The following is a 14673-nucleotide window of genomic DNA, read 5'->3' on the forward strand; positions in this document are numbered from 1 at the left end:
CACTCAGAAATCACTCCTGGCAGGTTCAGGGAACCATATGGGATGCTGGGATTCTAACCACCGTCCTTCTGCATGCAAGGCAAATGCCCTACCTCCATGCTATTTCTCCAGCCCACAAACACCTTGTTAATTAACTTTTTTTGGCAAACATCTTAATGTAATATTAAGACATTTTCTTACAAAGGGTGTTCCAGAGCATATTTTTTATTCTTGAGTCTATTTTGTATAGCTAGAATGACAAGAAACCCCTTAAGAAACTCAAGAAGACCAGGAAAAGAGAAAATATTTTCATGTTCTGCAAAGTCATAACCCAATTATAATTTGTATACAGGGAGCACATCAAATTTGACAATATAGACAATTTGAAAGAAAACAAACTAAAAACGTTCATCAACAAAAACAGAGGTTAGATTAATATTTAAAACTGAATAATTATCAGAGAAATGATAATACATAAAAATTCCATATACACAGTATCTGTATGTAAAGAATTTATAGAAATCTTAAAACAGTATCCTCCAAATAACAAAGCAAACATTATTTTTTACATTGGTGATAGGAAATGTACACTGGTGAGAAGATAGTTATATGTTGTATAACTGTAACTCAATCATGAGCAACTTGGTGAAAAAATACTGTAGTATGAACAACATTGTAATCATCAAGTTTAAATAAAAATAAATAAATAAATAAAACTCAAAAAATGTTCCATTAACAGAAGGTAAGTCTCTGTAACAGAGGATAATATATGGCTCTTTAGAGCTAGTTTGATAGTTGGGTAGATAGATTAAAAATAATTACCAACATAGAAAGATTTTCAAATAAAGGCAATCATGATATAGAATATTAAAAACCATGTAATTTGCTCTGAGAGTATAAGAGAGTAAGATATAAACACATAAAGATGCCTAGCATTAAAAATCATAATAGATTTTATAAAACTTGTGTAAAAATGTAAACAAAGTACAAAAGTTAGCAAAAATGTCATGATTATAAAAATTATATAAATATAGATCTATACTGCAGATCATAAGTACAAAAATTAGCAAAATAGATCATAAAATGTGGGCATAACTTTTAAATTAAGTCCAAATTGATCAAGCAGTTCATGAAGCATGTGGTGATTCCTTTTATAGTTGATTTTTTTGTACCACATGAGAGTGTGTCTAAGTACATTGCCAGCACAGGTGTTTACAAGATAAACAGGCCAGTAGGAGAGGAGAAAACAAGATGAGAAGGTATTGAAAATGAGATGTATAGGTCATCTACTGGAGGTCAAGAGAAGACATATTAGGGAGGGTTTGATTACTGTGTGATTTGTGGGATTTTCGTTGAGTACAAACATAAATACATAGAAAATTAATGGAGTTATAATTCTTTGACAAACACACCTATTTTACTTTGCTGTGGGAAAAATAGAACACTAGGACTCTAAAACTGATTTCTAATTCATATCTAATAATACTCTGAATTTAACGTTTCTCATTTCATCAGCATAATTGAGGATATTTTTTTCTAAGTGTTTTTAAAATTCCTTTGAGCTTTAAAAGTTAGAAAATAGAAATTTTGGTGAAAATGTTTCTCAGTTTAATGCTTATGTTTGAACCAGGTCACGGGGATTGTTAGACCTGTACTTGTGGCCTCCTTATGCGCTGATAACACCAGGTGGCATTATTCCTTATTTGCATGGGCACATTAAAATGGAAAATACTATACATACAAATAAGTTCTTATCTAATAGAGATGGGAACCCACTAATCTTGTGATGCAATGGAACCTTACAAACCCTGAACATTGACATGATGACCTGGCACAGGCCTCAGAGGTTTGGGCATTTTCCAGTCACCCCTGAACCAGGGAAGCCATCTCTGAAATATTCAACGTTGTTTGCGACATCACCTGAAAGCAATCCTCTACCAGGGAAGACCCTACTGCTGCTCTGACATCGATTTACTCAAAAGATTCTTCCATTAACACCGAGAAGATTTAAACAACAACAACTTGCGTACTGGACAGGGCTTTCTTTCTGCATTGTTCGTTAATTGTGAGATAAAACTAGACGCTGCTCCGCACCATCCTGACTTCAATGTGGGATGTACAAATTCCAGGACCTTCAATGCAGAGGCGTGAGATCAACAGCACAGAATGTGAAAGGTATAACTGTATGGACACTGCAGACATAGACCGGGATTGACAAACTGGTTTGCCTGGAGCCTAGAAATGGTCTCTGTCAGGAAACTTCAGGGGTAGGGTCTCCTTGGACTTAGGCCAAAGTTTTTCCTTTCCATGACCCCCATATTTTGGTGGGCCCATGCAAACGATAATTGCCACATTAACATTGTTTTTACAGTGCTCCTTTGTCTCCAAACCTTAAAAAAAAGTTGATGGTCGCTATCACTAACAGGTATAAATAGCACAAACCTGAGAACAACAATTCATGTTAATTTATAAGAATTGTGTCCTTGTGGTGTCTTATAATAATGCACTGTATGCAGTACTGAGTAGTTGCATCATGCTGATATATTTAATTTTTTGTGTATCCTGTAATTATGTCATAATGTTTTCAGAGAACTTACTGTAAAGAACAAGATAAATCTTTGAGGTACTATACTAAGCATTGAATGTGTTTGAGTTTAGAAGAGTAATATCTTCCTTATTAAAAAAAATTATATATATATAATAAAAAAATAAAGGTTAGAAAATAGGTTGCTTTTCTGAGTGAGTAAAAATTAGCAGCAGGTAGAATATTTTCATGTAACTATGGAACTGTTAGCATTGTAAATTCTGTACTTGTTTATGGCATTAGATACAACAGTGTGTTAATTATCTGGAAGTTATATCAAGAAAACATTTGAAAAAATTAACCTCTTTTTAAAATAATTTTTAGACTTTATGGCTACCTGTTCTTAATTGAAAATATCATAGTATTCTTTTTGTTAGTGTGTCACAAAATTATTTTTTCTTGGTTTGCTACCTGCATGTAAACTATTACGGTTTCTTGAAGCATTATAAACAAAATAGGTCATACTCAAATACTTAACTGCTAAATAGTAAAATATCTAGAACAATATATAAACACTAAAATCATATTTTATTGACTTATTCACACTTTTTTGTTTTATGTGTTAACCTTTAGACTTTCTTATGTTTTTTCCCACTATATTATATTTTTAAACTGAAAAACTGAATGACTGGGTCAAATATAACTAAAATTAATCATCAAACAATAAATAATTTATTATTTTCTGTGGAAAGATTCAATTGGCTGCTGTTGCAGAGCTTCTTCCTGGCTGCAAGCTCAAAGGATCACTCTGGCAGTGCTTGGGGCCATGTATAAGGTGTGGGGAGTTGAAATGGAGTCATCTACATACAAGACAAGAAGCTTACCCTTACATTATCTCTGCTGCATCACTATTTAATAAATTCTTAATTAATAGCAAGCACAGTATCAGTCAGGCAGAACTTCACCCTGGCTTTGATTTGGTCTTTTGTTTTATTTAATTGTCTATACTTATTTCATTGATATCAGAAAGGTAACTCAATACGTATACAAATAGAGCATATTTTCAGTTAAGTGTTACAATAAAATATGATGCTATGTAAGTGAACTATATAGCTTAGAAGTAGGTTTAATTTATACCATCTCAACTCTTTTATAGCTAAACCTAAAAATAATAATTGAAGGATTATTTTAAACATTGAGTGAAATGATAAATATATATATATATATCCTCATAGTACAAGCTCAACAAAATTTATTATCATAAAAGTTATATTATTGTTATAATAAAAAGCCAAACTTTTTAAAGTACAGAAGCAGGAAAAATGCCTTCTTAACCGTCAGACATCATATGATATACAGACAACAAATCCAAACAGGTTACATTTAAAAACAAAACAAAATAAGTATAGACAATTAAATAAAACAAAAGACCAAATCAAAGCCAGGGTGTAAATTTTATGAACTCAATAACTTAATGATTTTCTGAATGCATGTTTTATTGTTGTTGTTTTTTTTTTTTCTGTAGAAATGGAAACAACCTAATTTGCAGTACTTAGAGAACATTTGGGATACTAATTTATAAATTACTTGGGATTGTATTAACAAAAAGCCTCAGCTTTTTTCTTTAAAAAGAGAATTTGGGAGCTGAAGAAAAATAGCTCAATGGGATAAGGATATGATTATTGTTTGTAAGTCATGGCTTTAACCCCAGCATTGGATGATCCACTGAGCACCTCTGGAAATCATCCCTATACACAAATCTATGAATAGATTCTTTGAGTATTTTGGGCAATTTTTCTGATGCTTAAAACATCCTATTTTCTATAATTAGTTAATTATGTGATGAGGAAAAGGAGAAAGAGATAGACAAAGATGCAAGAAGGAGAGGAGAAAGACAGGGAAATAGAGAAGTGAAAGCAGAGAAAAAGAAGGAAAACAAAGACAAAAGGAAAATCTGAACTAGGCAAGACTTGAATAGGTACCTCAACATTCTAATTCAATTTGAGCAATGTTATTTTATTTGTAAATCACGTATGACGATTAATTAAATTTATAGGTTCACTAACTTGTTTCCCAAAAATCTCAGTTCTTAATCAAATTTCACTACCATTAAGTATTACTCTTCTTGCATTAGGAAAGAAGCTACTGATGAAGAGACTAATTAGAATACATTTCCTGCATCTTCTTCATCAGACTCATTAAATTTTTTTAAACTATTCACAGGTTTTCCTTTAGCGTTTTCAAGTTAAAAATCAACAAGCCTTATCATCTGTCTTCAGAGTTCAAATTCTGAAACTGTCACATTGCCACAGATCCCTTGGGTTATTGTAAAAGTATACAGTTATGATGTACAGTTTATACTAATGAAGGTAGGCTTCCAGTCAGGAAATGGAGTTACTCCCTGTGGTGAGGCTGCTAAGTACCCTGGAATGAGACATGTCTATAATTAGAGAAGCATTAGACATTAGTGATCCTTGGGACCAGGGGGGCTAAGTCAAATGGACTAGGCAGACAGTCTGGCTACCCACCTAAAGCTATTTCCTTCATCATTCAAAATCAGTAACAAAGAAATGGGGGGCTAGTAAAGACCACTGAATAAAATCATTTATTAAAAAATTAATTTTTCAATATATAGATTTGAAAATTGTATATGCTTAGAACAAACAAATTAAAATGAGCAGATTGAAAATATAAAACAAACTTAAATACTAGGAGTAGAAAATCGGAGTACTTTTATATAATTATTCTTCTTAATAATTCCTAGGATCTGTAAACAGAAGAGACAAGAAAATGTAAAAAAGTCATATTATTTCTAAAATAGATACTTATTAAAACAGGCAGAAAGTGTTTCTTGTCAAGGAATCTTGTGTAATTGGGTTAGCAGAGCTAAAAGGTTAAAAATATTTTTAAAATGTGAGCTCTGGAAAAGGAAGTTAAAATGTAAATTTATTTGTTTCACAGATTAAAAATTATAATTGAGACAGTATAAAAATTAACGTAATGATAAATTTTTTTCCTGTTCACTTGAAACTTTACTAAATTCCTTTCTCCCCAAATAGTGAAGCAGTGACTTGCATTGCTCACATCTGATTCATAATTTCAGTAAGGAACAGAGGAAGTGAGTATATCATAAGAATCCATCCTTAAAATCAGCTACCTTGACAGGTGTGCTCTTGTTAAGTATACAATGTATTAAATGCATTGTTTTGCTTCATATCAAACAATTTTCAGTATTGGTAGAAGTAAGGTTAAGAATGTAGATTATTTGGGCTGAAGAGATAGCACAGTGGTAGGGCATTTGTCTTGCATTCTACTGACCTGGGACAGACCCAGGTTTGATACCCAGCATTTCATATGGTCCCTTGAGCCTGCCAGGATTGATTTCTGTGCACAGAATCAGGAGTAAACTCTATGAGAACAGTTGGGTTTATCCCTCCCCCCCCCAATAAAAAAGGAAGAATGTAGATTCTTTAGCATTAAGGCTTGCATTTTTTTTTCATTAGGTTAGTATGTTATCTTTTGAATGCATATCTATAGATTTATGACTTGTACTCATGGGAATTAAATTACATTTAAACATAAAAGTTCTTAGAGGAATAAAATTCATTAAGTACTTGATGAACTAAACATTACATAACTAGACAAATATAGCCATAAAAATATTTGGAGAAAAGGAATTAGAGGTTGAAAGGACAGCAATTGTAAAGATTCTAAGGCAAGAATGATTTACATGATCCTGAAAATGAGAAGGCAGTGTGACTTCAACTTTGAGAATACATGGTGAGTAGCAGGAATGTGTAAGCATAGCTTACTGTCCAGTGATGCTTGGAACAATGATTTTTTTTTTTGATAACAGAGGTCACACTGCATTTGTTCTTTTTGAGTTATTCTACTTAGAAAAATGCCTTCAAATTTGTATCAATATTGTTACTAATGCAATGATTTTTCTTTTTTTTTTTTTAAGTAAAGACTAACCATAGGCTATTTTGAGTAAAGTGACAATGAATCTGAGGGTTGAAGATGTCTCTTCAAGACAGTTAATTCAGACATCACAGAGCCACCCCCAAATTATCAACAGTCTATTTGCACAGCTTCACAAATAGTCTCAAAATAGATGCAAGTCAAGCTGCATCTTTTGGGCACAGGGGTTCTCAGGCTGAAAAGTCTGGGGCACCCTCTGGAGTATTCCACAATAATAAATGCACAGTATGAGCAAACCGAATTTGAAAAGTAGCATAGAAGGTAACTAAGCTAAGAGCATTGAATGCTCAACCAGCAATAAACGACTCAATAAACCCTCAATGACTTTAATAACTCTATTGTGATAAATGAAAAGTTTCATGATTTTTCTGAATTATTTTTGCTATTCCCATTAGGTATTATGTTGTAACAAACATTATACAATAAATTATTATGTGCTTGCTAAAGGACATACTTAGGGTTGAATGGAGCAAAGGCCACACTGGTGATGAGATCTGTATTGGACTATTGAATGCCTGAAATAATTGTACCATGAAGAGTCTTGTTCCCTTTTAACAAGGTCTGTAGGTTGGAAAATGAGGAGTCATTAGTCAAAGGGTATAAGTGTCCTGGAGGGATGAGGGATTTCAGGGCTGGGCTACTCCTGGTTCTGTGCTCAAAAGTGACCCCTGCTGGTGCATGTGGGACCATATATGGTGCCAGAAATCCAAATGAGAATTGGTGGGATGCAGGGCAAGCAGTTTAGCCCATGTACTATTTATTTGGCCCAGCAAAGGGAGTAAATTTTTATTAAAACATGATTAAGTCCTGAGGAACTAATATACAGTATAGTAGCTATAGTTAATATGATCTGCTATAGATTTGAAATTTGTTAGGATAGACCTTTTGTTTTTAGTTTGTTTCTTTTTATTTTTTTTTAATAATTTCCTTATTTAAACACCATGATTACAAACATAATTATAGTTGGGTTTTAGAAATAAGATCTTAAATATTCTCACCATAGACATTAAAAAATATAGTAGCTCTGAGCTCATATATGTGCTGAGTAATCTTAGTATAGTGATCACATCGGAATACATGCATACATCAAATCACCATGTGTTTTTGTTTTTATTTGTGAGTTTCATCTAATGGTGCTCAGTGGCTACTCTTGGATCTGTATTCAGTGAGCTTTCCTGGCAGTGCTTTGAAGTGGGAGAATATTCTTGGAGAATTGAAGCAAAATCAATGACATGAATTATAAAAAACTTCATAGCTGTTCCCTCTCTCCAGTCCTCAAATTATCATGTGATACACCAAAATTTATACCTTGTTATATCACAATAGTCTATAATAATTACATCACAATAGACTAGGGAAACATCATAGATGTCTGCACTCCTCATTGCCCCTTTCTGCAATATCAATTCAGTTGCTTTCTGCCTCAACTAAAAAGTATATTTAATTACTTTATGTTATCAATATGAAATAATTCATTTTAGTTGCAAACAGATAACAAGAGTGGTTTATAGACTATAATAGTAATTTCTTAGCGTTTCAGAGGTAAAAGAGAAAAAACAGAATAAAGACATTTCTCATCTATTTACTAATCATTCCTTATCAGTAAATATGTAATTTTTTACATATTTATGTTAAAAAGTGGGTAATGAGATTTGGGTAATTAGAGAAGTGAGGGAAATGTGCCCCTTGATTTCTTGCAAATCACTTAATTATTAAAAACTAATAATCTATCAATGATATTGTACTTTGAACATCAGTACTTTCACTCATAATTTTAAACTTTATATTTTATCATTTTATATAAATTATATATACATTTTATGTCATATATAAATATCTTATACTTTTAAACTTTATATCTATAATTAATTGAAGCATAGTTAGCTTGAATTTGTAAATAATTGCTATGCTATGTAATTTTAGGATTAGCCACACAAGTAAAATTAGTGGGAGAATTGTTCAGTTAATGAGTTTGGCAACAATAGCCCGAAAAGTCAAATAACTCAAGCTTAAATAATTGGTACACCTTTTGATAAGGAAATGAGTATATGTTTCCCCATGGAACAGAAATCTTTTCTGATTTATTTTAGTGTTCTTGGTGGATGCTTATAACTATGTTCTTATTGCTGTTGATTTAATTAAAAATCCTACTTTAGATTGCAAAAAGTAAGCACATTCAAATATTTAGATTAAATCATCCTGTGTAGTACCAGCCTGATTGATGGTCAATTATAGTGGACTTTGCATAAGGAAATAGAAATCAACAGCAAAACCATGGAAAATAGCCTTGACCTGTTGTTCCTTAAAAGGGCGTGGTTTCCTCTGTGGCATTCTTAATAGACTTGCTAGTCAATCCACCTAATCACTGATGCTTACTGATAGAGGTCACCCATCAAAATTTATTTCACAGTCCTGCTTCATCAGAAAGCAAGAACTTTGATTTATGGCTCATTAAAATAGCCACGTTTCCCCAGGCAAAAAACAATATTTTGAGGGATGTTGTAACCCCAAACCAGGTTTTTGTGATGTCAGTACAATTTAATGGCATAGAGAAGACATTATTTTCTTTGTGAAATACACGATATCACTTCTAGATCAGATTGAAAGATGGAGAAGATCAAAGACTCTTTCCTTAGATTATCAAGATGAAGAAGCAAGACAGGAAATGATTCCAGATTGTGAAATCAATCTGGGAAGGTTCTTATAAAACAAAAACAAAACATAAAAATCATAGGCGTCTGTCTCATTGTCAGACAAATTGTAAACAAACAGGTATAGAATTGCTATCACTCTGCTGAAGACATATTTGCTTGTTTGCACGGGATTTAAACCAGACATTACAAGCTGGTTACAAATCTGGATCCTCTTGGAAGAAAAACAAAACGTTATGGGTTGTGAATGGTGTAGTTCCCGAACAAGCATTTTAATATTGGTCTAGAGGGAGAAAAACTCAACAACCTCACAGGGGTTGAATATAAAAGGCAAAAATCTTGTGGTTAAAAATGCTCTCAGCCATTGTATTTTTATCACCCCAAATTCCCAAGGTTACAGGTTGCTGTTTTTAGATATCCTCAATTTTAGTGTTACCAACTTTACCTAATGCTTATGGTTTATTTGGAGAGGGGGTTAGTTTGAGAGAGGAACATTCTGTTTCAATACTTCGGCTCAGGAAACAAACATAAATTTTATCCCAATATACTCAAACTAAAGAAGTGTACATTTAATATTTTTGATGTGGAGGATATTTGATATATAGCTTCAATGTATAATATAACCTAAGGGACTTGTGAACTGATAATGAAATGAGTAATATTTTAAAGTATACCAAGAAATTTCCCCAAGAAATGATTTGGGAATGGTCCCTGAGTGATTTATCAGATATGGAAATCAATGAACTATACCTAAAGCAATCAAAAGAGCTTTCAGAGACTTAAGTATATTTAGAGTGAAGTAATGCAGAGTCATTTAATACTTAACGCAATTGGGGTGGGAGAGATAGAATGGAGGTAGTGCGTTTCCCTTGCAGGCAGAAGGATGGTGGTTCAAATCCTGGCATCCCATATGGTCACCTAAGCCTGCCAGGAGCGATTTCTGAGGCTAGAGCCAAGAATAACCCCTGAGTGTTGCCCCCCAAAAGAAAACAAAACAAAAAAATAGCTAACAATTAATTCTCAGTAGTCAGACTTCTGTTTCACAATGTACCCACTTTCAAAATCTTACTAAATTAATTCGATCAAAATTATCTTAACTAAGAAACTGTTAGTTTCTTGTCTCTGTCCTAAGAAACTAAATAAATGTGTGGTATTTGAATTAGATAAATAGTACCATAAAATAGTTCAAAGTGTAGTTAAAATTCATAAAAGGAAATATTATCAAATAATTTGTTTGTTCTTGCTTTACTTTTGCTTTTAAATACAAAACCATGCAATCAATATCACTGAAAATTAAGTGATTATTAATGTACTGTTTCCATATGTTATTAAAGAAGCCTATTTTTAACATGTTAGAAATCATTGAGATTTCCCCAATAATGAAAAGAACAATTTTAACAAGACTATTTCCTTATTTTTTGATAGAGAATATATAATCATTTAACAGTTTTTTAAAAAGCCTTATCAGAAAATGATGGATGTATCTATTAACTAAATAAATGAAAAAAAAAAAAGAAACTCTGACGATGATATTGAATAATCTCAAACTTCCTTACCAAAATACCCAAATTTGGTCTCTCTCCCAGGTAGCAGAAACTTCTGTGTCTTGAATGCAGGCAATGGGGTGGGGTAGGAAGAAGATGGGGGGGGGGGGCATTGGAGGTGAGAATGTTGCTCTGGACTTCTTTTTTATGACAAACTCAATTAAAAATATATTTGTAATCGTGGTGCTTAAAAAAGATATGAAAAAAAGAAGAGGTAAATTAAAAAAATAACAATAAAAGAAGAAGTAACTTCTGTTTTTTGAAATATCTATTTAGGCTGAATGCGAACCATTAAAGGAAATTTTTGAGAGTACATATTTGAAAATGCATGTAGATTTTACACCCTGATTTGTATTTTCTAACAGCTGGTAGCAAAAACGTGATACTGAAGATATATTATCACATTGGACCTTGTATAGAATTAGACTAAAAAAGCCCTTACATGTGTATCCAACCCAGTTTTAAAGCATCTTTTTTAAAGAATGGCATGAGGCAACTACAATATTTTTTCCCACCATAAAAATAATTCACTCTATAAAAGTGCAACTCTTGCAGCATTAATCAAAGATAAAAAAAAGTTGCACAAATGGCTATTTTAAGGTCAACTCCAGACTAAAAATTGGAAGACTGCGAGTTTTAACCAAACCCACACGCTTTCTGCGACCTTGAACAAGCCAAGCAGGCGAAGGCCATGATTATGTACACAAGCCGCCTACCCAGGGTGTCTTGCCAAGGTCAATGTGTTTATGCCAGCCATTTTTGTTATACATGAGGTACTCCACAACACTGTTCTGGATATGGCAGTAGGAGTGGATGCCAGCACAACTCTAACAAACATATTGCCAGAAACAGGCTGATTATACAGGCCAAATAGAGAGTGGAGGCAATTATGAGAAGAAATCAAGTAAACAAACATCTGTGCTACAAAGACTGATAGTCTGAACTAGACAACTAATCATATAATTGAAGTAATTATTGAAATATCCAATGCAGATTGTTTTACAAATAGGACATTCTTTTCAACAGAGATGGATTTCTCCATTAAAACGCTACACACTAGTGAAGCCAAGGTATATTTTAAAAGTTCACAATAAGCTAAGAGTTCTCAACAAAGTAATATATTTAAAAAAGTAAAAATACAAACTCAGAAGTTATTGCAAAGGTAAAGTCTACAAGTCAGCAAGACTTGACTCATAGCAATGCAGTGTAACTTTCACATAAAAATTGGATTCTTAAGAGATAGAAAATGTGTTTATAAAATATGAGGAATGTATTTATTTTGTTTTATTATCAACCTACAGCTTTTTGCCTTTTATTTTAACCTAAAATATGGTTCGTGGCAAACATTTCTTTGGAGTTCTAGCCCAAAGACCATGGCCCAGAATGTCGAATCATACTCAATATAAATATCATGAGATAACTGGTTATTTTTAAAGAATAATGATGGATATCTTATATTTAAATATCAAAGAAATAGAAGGATAACTTTACCCAGTAAAAGAAAAACAAGTGGGGGCCAGAGAGATCGCATGGAGGTAATGCATTTGCCTTGCATACAGAAGGTTGGTGGTTTGAATTCTGGCATCCCATATGGTCCCCTGGGCCTGCCAGGAGCGATTTTTGAGCTTAGAGCCACAAGTAACCTCAACGGGTTTGGCCCAAAAACAAACAAACAAAAAAAAAAAACAAATCAAAACAAAAAACCTAGATGATATATCAAAGAACTGAACACATGCTTTACATAGGGAAACTGGTGCTCAATCCCATATACAACATGGTCTCCTAAGCACTCTAGAGAATGTCTCTAAGAATAAGCTAGTAGTAGCTACACAGCACCATCAGGTGTGACCAAAAAAAGTATCGTAGAAACACTTATCACACTTACCACACTTACATTCTATTCTTGAGTACTATTCCTTTCACTATTTTGTTTATTTGTTTTTTGGGGGCCACCCCCTGTGGTGCTGTGGCCAACACATTGCTCTGTGCTTAGTGATCACTTTTGACAGAGTTTGAGGGACCATATATGGTGTGAGAGATCAAAGTTGTGTGGACTACATAAAAGAAACCTACTTTTCCACTTGTTCTATTTCTCTGAATCCCACTGGAATTAAGATAACTAACCAACTGATTTGATATATGGAGAATGTTTTAAAATGTATGGCAGGGTCCATTCTAGTCCAAGATTTCCTAAATGCAAATTTAGAAGGTAGAAGAATCATTCTGTGAGATGTGATATAAGAAAGATTTATTCAGCAATTATGGTCCTCGAAGATAGGAGGTATCAGCAAAGGAGCATAAACAGGCTTTAGAATATATATAAAGATTAGAAAATAAAGTTTTCTCTAGAAGAAAGCAATCTGCCAACATCTCAATTTTACCCAGTGAGATCCATGTCAAGTTCTAAAATCCAGAATATTATAAAGCTGTAAAAATACTATGAATATTATGACAATAATTTGTTATAGCAACAATTGCAAAATGAACATAAAACACACTAAGAGCGTACAATTATATTGTTTATTGTATAGTGAATAAACATAACTATTAATATTTTTCTATAAATGTTGGGGGCATATTGAGATTGGTAGATATATGTTGAGGCTGGGAGAAAATTACAAATAATTTTTCAAAGAGTTTGACCTTTCATGGCAGAGAACATTTAATGAGCCTTAGATAGATGTAAAATAAACAGTTAATATATTATAATAATAAAAATAATATGAGCCTGGTTAATAGTGACAGTGTAAGCAGGTATGTATATTCAGGTGTGAGAAACATAAAAGAAATCAACATTTATAGTTTACTCAAATTAGAATATTTATGAACTTACTCTAATTCTAGGAAGTCAGAAGTGCTAAGGATATCAATCAAGAAAAATTAAATAAACTCTCAGAACTCTCAAAGGAGACCATATATCCTCATTTTAATTTTTTACAGTTTTACATTGAAGCCTTTGAAGAAGAAACTCATGTTTTCCTTTTTTCATTTTTTTTTTATAAATCCAGACAACCAAAACTCATTAGCCAATGGTGAGAAGGAATGTGAAACAAATTGCTTACTGTGAATGTCATTCCATCTATTTAAGCATGTAAGTGTGTCACTACCCGCAAAAGGAAGCATGCACCAGACGTGGCTTTTTAAGCACGTAAGTGTGTCACTACCCGCAAAAGGAAGCATGCACCAGACGTGGCTTTTTAAGCATGTAAGTGTGTCACTACCCGCAAAAGGAAGCATGCACCAGACGTGGCTTTTTAAGCATGTAAGTGTGTCACTACCCGCAAAAGGAAGCATGCACCAGATGTGGCTTTTGGCTTTCCTGGTACAGTGCCTAATTTTCCTCCCAAGAAATATCTGCCAGAGGGCCCGTTTGGAGAACTCAATCATTGCCTCTTGCGTGGATCAGTGGTGATATTTCTATCATACTTCTTTTTTTTTTTTTTTTTGGTTTTTGGTTTTTGGTTTTTGGGCCACACCCGTTTGACGCTCAGGGGTTACTCCTGGCTATGTGCTCAGAAATCGCCCCTGGCTCGGGGGGACCATATGGGACGCCGGGGGATCGAACCGCAGTCCTTCCTACGCTAGCGCTTGCAAGGCAGACACCTTACCTCTAGCGCCACCTTCCCGGCCCCCTATCATACTTCTTACTTTGGTAGTGACTTAACATTTTCCTTTTAATTCATTTCTGCTATACTACAGAAATTCAGCCTTAGCTATCCTGCGGTCATTAAAGGAATTTCAGTACCAAAGCAAGCTTCTAGAAGTTCCCTGCTGACTTAGTATATTTACAACTCAAAATCCAGCCAGCTATCTCTCTTTCTGTCAGCTTTTTTACTTCCTAAGGCCAAGTCAAAACATAGCATCTTCAGACAATGGTCTTCTTTCCCTGCCTTTGAGCATAACAGCAAAATGATTTCTGTCTCAGGGACTCTCCCTGTCACTTTGAATAACTGCTTACAAACAGGTTTGGTCAGTGTAGAATTAGACTATTTTA

Source organism: Suncus etruscus, chromosome 17 (assembly GCF_024139225.1).
Source record: "Suncus etruscus isolate mSunEtr1 chromosome 17, mSunEtr1.pri.cur, whole genome shotgun sequence".
NCBI classification, from domain to species: Eukaryota; Metazoa; Chordata; class Mammalia; order Eulipotyphla; family Soricidae; genus Suncus; species Suncus etruscus.